The 14,469-nt window shown below is 41.9% G+C and overlaps 1 protein-coding gene across 4 annotated transcripts in view; it reads left to right on the forward strand.

Moving 5' to 3' along the window:
- The first annotated feature begins 1,320 nt into the window (after positions 1-1,320).
- Positions 1,321-14,469, forward strand: part of SERPINB7 (serpin family B member 7) — a 37,285-nt gene continuing 24,136 nt past the window's right edge. The window contains exon 1 of one of the 4 annotated variants that reach the window (XM_043889665.1): positions 1,321-1,432. The gene's annotated coding sequence lies outside the window, so the exon portion shown is untranslated. Of the gene's footprint in view, positions 1,433-9,342; positions 9,529-14,294 lie in introns of those variants that run through there. The other 3 variants (XM_043889662.1, XM_043889666.1, XM_043889663.1) reach the window with 3 other exon arrangements.

The raw sequence follows: 14,469 nt of genomic DNA on the forward strand, positions 1-14,469 counted from the left end.
AGTTGGACTGTGAAGAAAGCTGAGCACCGAAAAATTGATGCTTTTGAACTATGGTGTTGGAGAAGACTCTTGAGAGTCCCTTGGACTGCAAGGAGATCCAACCAGTCCATCCTGAAGGAGATAAGTCCTGGGTGTTCATTGGAAGGACTGATGCTGAAGCTGAAACTCCAGTACTTTGGCTACCTCATGCGAAGAGTTGACTCATTGGAAAAGCCCCTGATGCTGGGAGGGATTGGGGGCAGGAGGAGGAAGGGAAGACAGAGGATGAGATGGCTAGATGGCATCACCGACTCAGTGGGCATGAGTTTGAGTAAACTCCGGGAGTTGGTGATGGACAGGGAGGCCTGGTGTGCTGCGATTCATGGGGTTGCAAAGAGTCGGACATGACTGAGTGAGTGAACTGAACTGAACTATATTTTAAATACTTTACATATATGTTACATATAATTCTCTCAACCATAAATTTGTTGAAATTATTCCAATTTTTTCCAAGTGAACAAATCAAGACATAAAGATTCTAAGCAGCTTGCAGAAAGTCCTATGGGTACAAGGAGAGGAACTGGAATTTCTGTCTACACCACACCTTCTGTATTTTGCCACCTAATGTGCACCTCCCTGAAGACGTATCTTGCTGCGTGGTTCATCACATGTGATCTCCACTCTGTATGTGGATTGTCAGCATTTCTCCAGAGTTATGTATCGCCATATGCTATTTGTAAAAACCATATGTTGCAAGCTTATCATTAGATCTGGGGCTTGAGTCACTTAATTTTTCAGGACAACACTGAGCCCTAGATAATGACTGCCCTGGGAGTGGGAAAAACTGAGGCATTCGACCTCAGTCCTGGACGGAGGGCAGTGTGGTCTGAGTCCTGCACCCGAGGCTTGGCCCCTCTTGACTGTGGCCTGCTCTCGTGTTTATCTGCTCCGTGCCTTCAGTTCTGCGGGCTCTGTTTCCCCCTTCCTAGCCTATGACCTGCCCCACATCCGGGCACACAGTTTAGGAGGGAAAGTGAAAAGACTGTTGTTAGAATATTTTGTTTCTGTGGTTTGTTGGGTTTCATTCATTGTGATCAAGCAGTACGATGAAAAACAAGACCTCAGGGCACTGCCCCGTGATTTCTTTTGAGCAGGGAGCCCCTACACGCTTTCCTGAGCTGGACAGGGAAGCCTATTTGGGGTCCCTCCTTGGTGTTCCTTCTATGCTTCTCCTCCTAGTCCAGTCTGGGAGGGTAGGTTGTTTCCTGTGTTGCTGTTACCACCGGTACGGTCGATCCCCAATCTCTCCCTTGGAGGTTGAGCCAATGGGAAGTCTGGGATGTTTTCTCTGAACCTTGGCAGAAGCAAGGTGGGAGGAGTGAGGAATCTTAGGTGAGAGGAGGCAGGAGGAACTGGAACTCAGCAGTGAAGGCCGAAGAGGCGGTGGGAGGAGGTAAGTGTTGTCCTCATGCATGCTGGCTGCTTCTCGGCTTCTAAGTGCTCTCAGACTTTCAGGATGGATGGGGAAGCCCTGGAGCCCGAGGCTTGTCATGAGCATTCATCTGCCTTTGTCATGGCTTCGCCTCTAGCGTCTGGGTTCTGTAGTCAGACATCTCCTTGCCTGGTAACACTGTGGCCTCCTGTGCCCCCTGAGCACACCGTGAGCTCCCCCCACTCTCTCCATCCTGCTCAGGAGGGCTGTGCCGTGGGCTCTGAGGCTACAATGGCAGTGGGTGGCAGCGGTGATCACACCGGGTAGCATTGGATACAGGAAAACCAGCTTTATTCTTGACCTTGTATGAAAAACGCCCTTCAACTGCTGAACAAGTCCTGAATATATTTAAGGCTTGCATCTGAGCTTTCTACCCTGGGCTTCACAACAGTACTGAATGCAGTAAGTCCCCTACATGTGAACCTTCAAGTTGCGAACTTTCAGAGACGCCAATGTGTGTGCCAGTCCCTGTATGCCAGTTGTTGTTCTGTACTGTGCTTTTCAAGGTACTGTATTGTAAGATTAAAAAATGTTTTCTTTATTTTTTGTGTTTGTTTTTTACATATTGTTTGTGTGAAAGTATTATAAACCTTTTATAGTACAGTACTAGATACCCAGTTGTGTTGGTTGGGTACCTAAACTAACTTTGTTGGACTTGGAACAGATTGGACTTACAAAGGCACTCTCAAAACAGAAATCATTCACATGTAGGGGACTTGCTGTAAAGGCATGTGAATGAATGCATGGATATTTACAAGATCATCTTTTTCTACTTCTTTTTGTTTTTGAGTAATCCAAAGTTCTTCAACTTTCTGGTCAAAAAAAAAGCTAGAGACCACAATATAATGATGATAAATCTCAAAAAATAAAAAAAGCCTGCTAGGTTTTAGATACTCCTTGTTGACGATATTTCAGTTAATATCAATGGTATTTGTCAGCTTTAACATAATGGTGAGAGGCTTGAGTTTGTTGTTGCTATTGCTTTTAGAAATAGTAGGCACTTCTGAGTGCTTGACAAACTTATTCAAACCATAGTTTCTCCCCAAATTCCAAAGCTGGTTACGGTTGAGTTTTAGAATACCTCTGTACTATAATTGTTTTCTTCTATGATAATTTATAGCCTGGACACATCTGCTAGTATTTTTGTGCTCAATAAAAAGTAACTGAAACTTGGGCTTCACATGGGGCTCTCTTACAAGGGATGACACAGGAGAGGGCACCGGGAAGGATGATTGACATTTGCGAGGCGCCATGGTACGTCTGGAGGTTAGGAACGAAGTGCTATCAAGAGGAGAACTTGCAGTAACTATAGTTGTGTCTGGAAAATGTTGATGCAAAATCATGGTAGGATTTTGAATACTAACATATGAACAGAGAAATTGGTATTTGTATTGATAAACAAAATCACATTGATTTCTCTGCAGGCATTAAAGAAAACTATTCTGAAAGTTTTTCTTGTAAGGAAATAAGTCTCCCACTTGCCTGAAAAGTGCTTTAGAGATGTCTTACAGGGTGGAATGGAAAACTAAGTTTCACACCAGCGAAGCATGAAGTTTTATTCATGTTTCAAGAGTGAAGACAAGATTTGGGCTTGCTACAAAGTAAACACAGATTTCCTTCTTTATTCTTTGAGAACTAATTGGATTATGCTTTCCTGTCTGAACCTGATTGTGTTGCCACAGGTAATACTAACAAGAATACCAGTAAATAGATAAAAACTCCCCAAGTTATTTAAAAAGATGAGTTAGTGAGGCAAGCTGTGCTTAATAGGTCTGCATTTTGAAGAACTTTAAAAATTTTTATTCAACTATTGACAAGAATTGCACCACTTCATGAATAAAAAATATAAATTTCTCTATATAAAGTCTTTACAAGAATTCTTTTTTTTTTTTGGCTGTGTCACATGGCTTTTGGGATCTTAGTGCCCCGATCAGGGATCAAACCTGTGCCCAGGCACTGGAAGAGCTGAGTTCTAACCACTGACTCTTCAGGGAGTCCCCAGGCTTACCAATTCTTTATTACCTATTGCCAAAAGTGGAAACAAATAGTAACAATGTCTATTGAGAAATAGATCAGGGATTTACACACCAACTTTTGAAGTTTAAAAGTAGAAGGCGCTGTTTCCCACCCACAAGGATGTTGTGTAATGAGAATGCACTTCATGGGATGCAAAGTAAAGACCAGGAAGGTTTTCTCACATATCTTACTACCTGTTTCTGTCTCAAATTATGAACTCCACTAGAATCATCACTCTGTGTCGGTGTGTGGAATGTTTCAGCAAATGGGTTGAGAAAACCTTTTCCTGCGTATCATCCAGTGACTGGCCATTTATGCTCAGGGGACCCTGAGCACCAGCTTATGAGTGGTCAGTCCCAAATTATCTGATGGGTCCAAGTTTACCTGAGAAGTATTTCCTGCTTGTTCTAGTACTCAATGAATTCTGTCTTCTGGTTGTTCAAACAGCATCTCCTCATGGCTCTTTTGATGTTGCCTTGTAATTGCTCATAAACTGTCTCCCTTATCAGACTTTGGGCCCATTGAGTGCAGGGTTACGTTTACCTACATAGTATTTCTATAGCTCGAGAGGTGGCACAGTGTCTAGTGAATCTTCAGTGATAATTTGTTGAATCAATGAATAGATGAATGAAACTACTGACTGGAGGGGGGAAATGCCAGTACATGAAGGATTTGAATAGGCAGATTTACTTATTTAATACTCTTCTTCGGCTTCATTGGCACAATGTCTATGAAATTTTCTTCTGAAATAAGATTGAGATGTGTTTCTCCTGTGTCTGGAAATGTGGTTCCTGTGCCCTGATTTAGAGTTCACCCACCCAAGACATTCATTTCTCTGTGGCCGAGTTCTGACTCACAGATTGCTCTGTGCATGGGCGTGTGTGTCAGGTGTTAGGAGGCATGAGGGCCTTGCTTATTGGGATGAAAGCATTGAGACATGTTTGTTGGGATGAAAGGAAATGGGAGGAGATCATATGCACAAGGATCTGCAGTTCAGGCACATTCATGAAAACTGTAGGTGCCAAGGAGCTGATTTGCATGGCTTCCCCTGGCATGGTTTTTCATTTTGTTTCTTGGCATCTCAGCCAAGTTCATGAGGTGGTTGGTGCCTGCATGCAAACAATTAGCCCTGTTCTCTAGCAGATCATGTATCAACAGGAAGTATTTTCCCTTGTAATGACATTGTGATTTCTAATTTTCTATGGATTTGATGGATTAATCCATGGAGTATAAATCCTTTAATCAATAACTCAGTTAAAATTTAACTGAGTTGGTGGATTACAGCTGGTGGATTTCCACTAACTCAACACAAGGTAAGCCACTTCTCAAAATACCCACCAGCAGAAGGGAAGCATTTAGTTCCCTTTTATCCCTGTAATGTGATTTATTGGAGAAACATTTTTAGTACTTATTATGCCAGGATAGGAGTTATTGTAGTGACATAAAAGACACAGTCATTGACTTCATGGAGACAAGAATGTAAAAAATAGAAGACATTTAACAAATACACAAATATGTAGTTATAAATTCTTATAAATGCTAAAAGAAAGACCTCTGAGTACAGGGGGGAGGGCCTGATTTAGATTAGGTCTTGAGGAAATCTCTTTGAAAAACTGCCTTAATTTCTGGTGGTGGAAATTTGCAAAGAATCTTTAAGCAGGAAAAATCTGACTCTAAAATAATTGAAAGATCAGTATATGGGAGTTTAGGGGGTGTATTAGGTTCCTAGATCTTCCCGGGTGGCACTAGTGGTAAAGAACCCACCTGCCAATGCAGGAGGCAGAAGAGACATGGGTTCGAACCCTGGGTTAGGAAGGTCCCCTGGAGATGGGAATGGCAACCCACTTCCATATTCTTGCCTAAAGAATTCTTGCTCCATGGACAGCAGCCTAATGGGCTACGGTCCATAGAGTCGCAGAGGCTCAGCCATGACTGAAGCAGCTTACCACGCAGGGCGACTGTAATAGGTAACCACAAACTTGGCGGCTTAAAGCAGCACACACGTACCCTCTGACAATTCTGAGGGTCAGAATCCTAAAACCAAAGAGTCAGTGGACCAGTGCTTATCCTGGAAATGCCTTGGGCAGTCCTGCTTGCCTCTTCCAGATTCTGGTGGCTCTAGACTACCTTGTCTTGTGGATACGTTGTTACATTCCCTGTCTCCATCTTCACATTCCTTCTCTGGGTCTATAATCTCACTCTCATTTGTCTCATAAGACCACCAGTCATTGAATTTAGAGTGTACCTGGGTAATTCAGGATTATTTCATTTTGAAAACCTTCACTTAATTAAGTCTACAAAGACTTTATTTCCAAATAATGTCATGGTCACAGCTACTGGGGGTTGAACTAGATATATCATTTGGGAGGATATAATTCAACCCCTACTGAAGAGTAGTGAAGAATAGGTGGACAGGTGGCATGTCCAGACCATGGAAGGCCTCTTAGGCAATATCAAGCCAACACAAAGTCTCTGAAGGGATCTCAGCAGGAGGGTAATATGATCCACCTTTTGTCTAAGGACAGTCATTCTGGATGATAGTAGAAAATAGGTTGCGTGAGATAAGAATGAAAGAGGCAAGAGCCACGAGACAACCACTTCAGGGTTCAGGTGAAAGCCAATGGTGATTCAGACTATGGTGATTCATCCCTCCATGATTCATCTCTCCATGGAGAGATGATGAAAGGTGGGGACACCTGAGCTATATTTTGGAGGAGGAATCAGTAGCACTTGGCAACGGATTGCATGAATATGAGGCAGATGAGGTGTCAAAGATCAATCTCAGGTTTCATTCTAACTGGGCCATTAGAAGGCCCACTTGCTGAGATGCAGAAAGCTGGAGAGGAAAGCAGGTTTGAGAGAAAGATGATGAGGGCAAATTTTAAGGTGAAGTTGGGAATGCCTCTGAGATGTCAAGTAGGTACTGGAATATGAAGTCAAATGAGATCTGGAAATGTAAATATGGGAGTCCTCAGTGGTAGGTGGTCTTGGACTTGATGAGAAAAGGTAAGGTCTCTGGAAGTAAAAGTGGAACAAGAAAAGGGATCAAAATGTAGAGCACAGAGTGAACAGGAAGAGCCAGTGAAGGAGACTGAGAGGGTGTGGTCCAGGCTCCATTTGACTCTCATCCATCTTAGAAGAAAATGTGGGTGGAGCCTTGGCACGTATAGGAGATGGAGAGTGAGAAGGCCTGGTTTTTGAATACATTTGACGTTTACTTGTTCTGTGGTTTGAGCATTTGCTGTCTTTAAAACCAAGTGCTATGAACACTATTACCTTTAAAAATTGGTTTTTTAAGTAAGGGCTTTCTTAATCTTTGCCTATTCGAGTACAAATATTTAGGAGAGGAAGAGTCGTTTAATACGATGACTTAGTTCACTGTATTCAGTGACACATTCTAGATTCATTTTTCTTTATCAATCATTACAATATGATTGTATTTGATCATGAGTTTTATACGTACAACAACAGAACATTTAAAATTAAACACTGAATTACCCTCATGCCCGTAATGAAAGCAGAATTCTGAATTAAAAGGTTGATGAGATGTATATGAGGTTAGGCCATATCCCTCTTTTTAGATTACATCAGAAAACAAGAAAGGGTGGGGGATCCAACTTCTGTAGTCTACATTAAACATATCGCATCACTCTGGGCTTTTGGTGAATTGTGATTACAGACTTGCTTTATAGTTGCTTGTGGGAAAAAAGCAAAGAATGGATGAAAATTGTGCTCAAGAAAGAGATTGAAAACCCTAACTAATATCGCAAGAAACTTTTTTTTTCCATTATCAAAATACTGACATAATTTTTCTGAATTGCTACAGGGAGTTGTTGAAGATTTTCTGTCTCCTCCATGCAAACTTGTGTTTCAAATTTCCTTGCTACTAATTTTTTTTTAACAAGCATAAATAATATGCTAACAAGTGGAAACAATTAAGACATCATCCAGAAAGTAAATTGGTGATTAGAATAAAGTGTTCTATAGGGTTTCTGTTATTACTTAAATATTAAAAAATTCAACCTAAAATGATTTTATGTTTGAGTTGGTCTAATTTTTAATAATTTAAAGATTAGTAAACAATGCACTTAAATTTATGATCAGGTCTAAAATAGGTTTGTTTTGTTTATTTTATTTTTTAAAATTTATTTTATTGAAGTACAGTTGATTTACAATATTGTATTAATTTCTACTATACATAAAAGTGATTCAGTTATATATTCATGTATATATACATATATATATATTATATATTCTTTTCATATTATTTTCCATTATGGTTCAAAATAATCCTGGTGAAGTCACAGCCAGAAGCTAAATTTGATAACATTCAGATTCATTAAATGCATGACCGAAAGGGTTGATTACTGGCCCAAGATTTAAGCAGTTATGTTCAGGTGCCCTGGGAACATAAAGCATTTGTGAAGAGTACTTCAAATAATAGAAAGTCAGAGAAGGAGGTTAGAGGTGTATGACCCATAGTCTAGGTGAACTACAGATTTCAGTGGTATCTTTGGTTTGTGGTAGAAATTAGTGGCTATTGGACCAAGACTACCATAGCCACTTCCCTTTGTAAAAGATCATGTTCCTTATGAACTCACTGTGATTTTTCTAAATTAAAGACTATTTTTGGTGACAAATCCTAACATCTCACCATGCCACACTTTGGGAATTCCATGACTTGGGAATGTATTTCAGGTCAAGGAACCCAGAAAAGAACAAGCTTGACCTGTGTTTCTAAATGGGTCACTTTATAGAACTGCATTACAAGACAATTACAATTGTGTAGTATTTCTCAAGTTATGAAAACAGAAACTCTGCATGCCATGTTTGTGGTGTGGACTCACCTGACTGCAGGTCCTAGAGTAAAATCTAACACACTCGTGGTACAAGAAGACTTCTTAGACTCAGACTTATAACAATGTCTGTCTGTCTGTGTGTGTGTGCTCAGTCATGGCTGATTCTTTGCAACCCTATGGACCATAGCCCTCCAGGCTCCTCTGTCTGCATTAGGTAGCTGGAGAATCAAAACTTTCTGAGATTGGCAGCCATGACATCAAAGCTATGTGGGGAAAAAACCCCACTTCCTTGTAGATTTAGCATGAAGATAAAGCATGTGTGAAAACAATGTATGCTCCACCAGACACTGAGAGTTTCCTCTATTTATAGAGGAACAAGAGGTTCCTCTTGTTTACACAATTGCTCCCTAGTTATGTAAGATGTTGAAATTTTGGAGTAAAGAATGACTTTGGGTTTAGGCAGGCCACTTTCTTTTATTTCTCATCTTTCTGTTGTGCAAGGTGGACATTTTTATTCACTTTGTATCATGCTTTTAAAAAGAAGAAACAGGTAGCAGTTCATTTAGGGATAAGAACAGGGGAATAGTCTTTAGATAAAACCTTCATAGAAAATGTTAAAGATGAAAAGTTCAGTGATAATAGTAGAGAAAATGCAGACCTATTTGGGTCAAATGATGGTTTGGTAGTCCCCCCAAAGTGCCTATTTAAAATCGTTATTTTAATTGAGACAAGGAATCTACCAGAGGACATTTATGCATGGGTATCTCTGAGTACAGTGGGTGAATGAAGGACTCTCTTCCTTGGAATGAATGGAAGAATCTCTGTTTTTCATCTGTTCCCAAGGAGAGCATAAAGCAAAGAAACTGTTCAGACGAGAAGCTCTGGAAGATATGGTGAGTGTAGTGTCTCTTCCGGCTGTCTGTCAGTAAAGGAAGTAAGAGTGGGGGAAGGGACCTTCTTCCCATTTCTTCACAGGACCAAACGCAGGTGTTGACTTCCTGCTTGGCATCTATGAAGGGGTCAGGAATTGGTATTCTTTTAAAATATTTATTTATTTATTTGACTATGTTGGGTCTTCATTGCAGTGTGTAGGCTCTAGTTCTTTGACCAAGGAGGGAACCCAGGCTCCCTGCCTTAGCAGTGTGTAGTGGAAACCGCTGGACCAGCTTAGGAATCTCAGGAGATGGCATTCTTAACGAGGAGGCAGTGCTTTCCCAGTGAGCAGTAGCAGCAGTGACAAAGGTGAGGAGTCCTCGGGGTGACACCGATGGGGGAACCAGAACAGAGGAAAAACGTGGAAGGCCATGTGATGGATGCAGTTAATGGGCAATCTTGTTTCCTTGGCAATGCTCAAAGAGTAGGACCCGCTGCTGAGTTTCCTTCCTGGACTGATGTCACTTTGGGATTGGTTAATTCTGAATAAACTATTGCCAACACAGTTGTGGGAGGCTTGTCTGCATTAAAGTGAAGAAGAAAATGATGGAGAGAAGAATTTTAAATGTGGCTGACTCTTAGTAATTCTAGGAGGTTTATCCAGTCTGCATATCACTCATATCATTTGCCTTTTACCTACCAGCCATTTTATCTCCTGAAAGTACTTTATCCCTACATTATATTTCTTTATAGCAGAAATGATGTGGAATTAAAAATGTTTCAGCTTGCTCTAGTTAATTACCACAGTCATCAGAATACAGAAGACACAATTCATTTCTAAGCTTGTATTTTCCGTATTCACAATAAGCATCAGAAAATTGACTGCAAATGCTAAATCAAAATTAAGTTTCAGGGATTATTTGTGACTTTAGTTTCCTCTGCTATTATGTTACTTATGAATCATCATGGAAATGAGCACTGGCTATGTATAAACTGGCAGGAAAGAGGCAAAACTCATAAAATTGACAAGCAACCATACAGTGATGGTGCCTTATGATTCTAATAGCTTTTACAACAGAGGACTCAGTCATTAGGCTAACCACTGGCTTTACATCAGAAAATATTCAGCCAGAAGAACCAGGTTTGCAATTGGTACTTGTGCTAAAGAACCCACCTGCAAAGGCAAGAGACAGAAAAGACATGGGTTCAGTCTCCAGGTCGGGAAGACCCCCTGCAGGAGGGCACGCACCCCACTCCAGTACCCTTGCCTGGAGAGTCCCATGGACAGAGGGGCCTGGAGGGCAATCGTCTATTGGGTCACATAGAGTTGGACACGACTGAAGTGACAGCACGCACACGCCTGTGCACAGCAGAGGCAGGGCTGTAACACTGCGCTCCGCAACGTGATGCCGACCTCGGACGCTGGCCCGCGTTCTGATGGCCAAGGTGTCAGCAACCAGCCAGTCCTAACCTACCTTCCCCATACCTGGCCACTTTTCAAAGGGAAACCCCCCTGAAGGAGCCCTAGCCTGTACTCCAGCAGGGAGGATCTGGGTGTTACAGATATAACTTTCCGTTACCAGATCAGAAGGGTGGAGAAGAGGCTGGCAGGGTGCCAAGAATGAACTAACGTCCCGAGTTTCAGCTCTTAGCTAAAGCTGCTTCATTCAGGTAAGCATCTATAGAAACCAGGTGAGATGACTAACCCAACGGATATACTTCTGGAAAATTCCAAGAAGAGAAAATTGGGCATAAGAGCAGATGGGAAAGGAGTTGAGAACAGTACAAAGAGAAGCCAGCTGAAATAGCTTAGAGTCCAGATGAATGACTGAGTTTAAAGAATGACAAAAAATATTGTATTAAATTCTATTTAATTCCGTGCACCCTTCCTAAGTGCATGGGGAAAAGTGAATAGTCTAGACTCTGAACAATATGGGAATATTTTCTTTGTGAGTGAGAGAGGAGATCAGATTCTCATCACTGCTTTTGTGTACCAGGATGGCGGTGTGAATTGTGTTATGGTTTTGCATATTCAAATAGGCCACTCCTGTCTTTGCTGTTGTAAGCAAGAGGTTCGCTCCTGACTGAGTCTGGAGAAAGGTGGAGAAAAAAGCTGGTAGTCACACTCAGAGGCCTGAAGTCTCTCCAGTCGCATCTTTGGAAAATTGCCCTTTGGGGAATCAGCCTGTATTACCTTCGGTAAACCTTGTTTGGGAAGCACGGGGGTCCCTGGTCTCTGCCGAGTGCATTGCGTCAGTCCTCCTGGTCGTAGCACATGCTTGACCTCCGGGCCACTCTGTTCAACCTTGGCTCAGGGTCCCAGCCCATCTTCCACCAAAGTGTGCTTTTAGGAACAGATCAACTATCAATTATAGACAGTGAGCTGTGATCCTATCTCTGAGGCATTTTCTTTCTTTATATTTTGATTTGTTTTTAAAAATTTTCAAAGATAACTTGGATCCATAAAAGTGCATTCAGTATATGCAAACAGAACCTGATCAGAATCTCTGAAGTCTCCCTCCCTTATTAGCAAAAAACAAAACAACAACAAAAAACCCTCTTCTCTTCCCACTAGAGGCAATCATTTCTTCAGGACAGTCTGCCTACCAGTGTAAGTCAGCATCCTTAAGAACCCAGTTTTGCTTTGGCTGTTGTTCAGTTGCTAAGTCATGTCTGACTCTTTGCGACCCCATGGACTACATATAGCATGCCAGGCTTCCCTGTCCTTTACCAGCTCCCGGAGAGTGCTGAAACTCATGTCCATTGAGTCAATGATGCCATCCAACCTTCTCATCCTCTGTCGTCCCCTTCTCCTCCTGCCTTCAATTTTTCCCAGTATCAGAGTCTTTTCCATTGAGTCAATCCTTTCCATCAGGTGGCCAAAGTATTGGAGTTTCAGCTTCAGCATCAGTCCTTCCAATGGACACCCAGGACTGATTTCCTTTAGGATGGACTGCTTTGGTCTTCTCCAACACCACAGTTCAAAAGCATCAATTCTTTGGTGCTCAACCTTCTTTTTGGTCCAACTCTCACATCCACACATGACCACTTGGTTGGACCATTTCGTCAAGGAAGCCGTGTTGTGTGCATTCTTTTCTTCCTGACTTACTTGGTTCCCTGAGCATTACTTCTAACTGTGGGTGGGACTGCAGGTCTTCTGCATGGTGATTTTGGGCATCAGTGAGCAGATGAAGACGAATTATGGGTGTCCAGAATATGTTCTGGGTGTCTTACGATAGTTTAGATTGAGTGACCATGACCTGGTGTGGAGCAGAGTTTTGGGTGTACTAGACACACTTTGGTCTCGGGAGAAGCTCTGGGAACACTTTGTCTGAAGGGAGAGGATGCATCCTAGTGGACACCAGATCAGGACAGAGGGGAATCCTTGGAGGTGGGACTTTCAGTGCTAAAACCAGGAAAATCCCAGGTAAATGTGGACCAGTGGGTAACCTGGGTCCTTGCCTCCTCAGATCCACCTCCAGTTGGGTTCTCTGTCTACTGTGTTAATTCTGGAATTTTTACTTATGGCTGCTCATTATTCCTAAAGGCCCTCCACACTCCTCCTGTGACAAAAATCCCTGTGAAGAAGCTATTGTATTATCTGCCTTAGGAAGGGAGATAACACACTAGAGAGATAAACTTCCTGATTTTGGAGGGTAAAATCCTGCGTGAAAACTGCTGAAGTGATCTGACTTTTTACGTTATATGGTATTAACACATATAATAAAATGTAACAAAGGCAAAGTGAGGGTGGAGGGCAGGTAGGGGAGAATTAAAACTCTGTGTGTGTGTGTTAGTCATTTAGTCATGTCCGACTCCTTGCAATCCCATGGACTGCAGCCCACCAGGTTCCTCTGTCCATGGATTTCTCCAGGCAAGAATACTAGAGTGGGCTGCCATTTCCTTCCCTAGGGGATCTTCCTGACCCCAGGATTGAACCCAGGTCTTCTGCATTGCAGGTAAATTCTTTACCATCTGAGCTATAGGGAAGTCCCTGAAATTAAAATTAGTGAGGACTTAACCTGCACTGAATATTATGCTAGTGATTATATGCATACATAGGAGACACGGATTTGATCCCTGGGTCAAGAAGATCCCCTGGAGAAGGAAATGATGCCCCACTCCAGTATTCTTGCCTGGAGAATCTCATTGACAGAGAAACCTGGTGGGGTACAGTCCATGGGGTAAAGTTAGACACGACTAAGCACAGCACAGGTAGGCAGGCATATATAAATACACATACACATATAAGTATATAAAACCTAGGTATATAATATATTACATACATATCTCAAATGGAAATATGAATACGATATAATTGATATGAACTCTTATTTTATGGATGAGAAAATGGGGCTCAGAGAAGTTAAGTTACTTGCTCAAAGTCATACAGCACAGTGAGTTGCCAAGTTGAGATTTAATCCAGAGCCATTACTTTATCCTTCATTTATTTCAAGTGTATTATGATCTCGGTGGTGAGGGCGTCAAAAGCAGACCACACAGCTTGTCATGCAAAGCAGCGGGCTCCTCCTCTCCCCCTCCCACTCTAATCCCTCTCAGCAGGAGCAGTTCTCCCCACTGCTTTTTAAAGAAAAAAAGCCACTGTATTGAAGCATGATTGATTGTTGGGTTGGTTTCATGGGTGGACACTTATCTCCAATCTCAATCACTTTTGGTGTTGCTTCTTGTATCTTTCCAGACATCCAATAACAAGCTAAGGTGGCTCTTTTTTGTTTTGCTTTTAGAGACGATCTGTAGCCTTCCTTTCACAGAAGGACAATGTACTCCTTGGATGTCCAGTTCTCCATCCCATCCCCTACCACCTCCTTCTAATATCGCTTCAGTATCAATACACCCTCAATCTTGTTTAGCTCAATACTCGATATTGAAATCACTGCTGTTGTTTAGTCACTAAGTCATGTCTAACTCTTTGAGACCCCATGGACCATGGCTCACCAGGCTCCTCTGTCCATGGAATTTCCCAGGTAAGAATATTGGAGCAGGTTGCCATTTCCTTCTCCAGGGGATCTTCCTTAAGCAGGGATTGAACTTGCGTCTCCTGCATTGGCAGGCAGATTCTTTGCTGCTGAGCCACCAAGGAAGTCTATTGAAATCATTACAACTAAGAGAATATTCTTCACAGCCCAGCTATAAAGTGTAATATGATACACATTTCCCTGTGCAATCTTGATTTCTCTGGAGTTAATCATTTTACTTTTTTCTTACTTTCTGTTTTAGTGCTCTCATCACTAACATATTCCTCTTATGATGGAGGCAGATACTCAAGATCTTGTTCAATATGCTCAAACA

Source organism: Cervus elaphus, chromosome 27 (genome assembly GCF_910594005.1).
Source record: "Cervus elaphus chromosome 27, mCerEla1.1, whole genome shotgun sequence".
In the NCBI taxonomy this organism is placed as follows: Eukaryota; Metazoa; Chordata; class Mammalia; order Artiodactyla; family Cervidae; genus Cervus; species Cervus elaphus.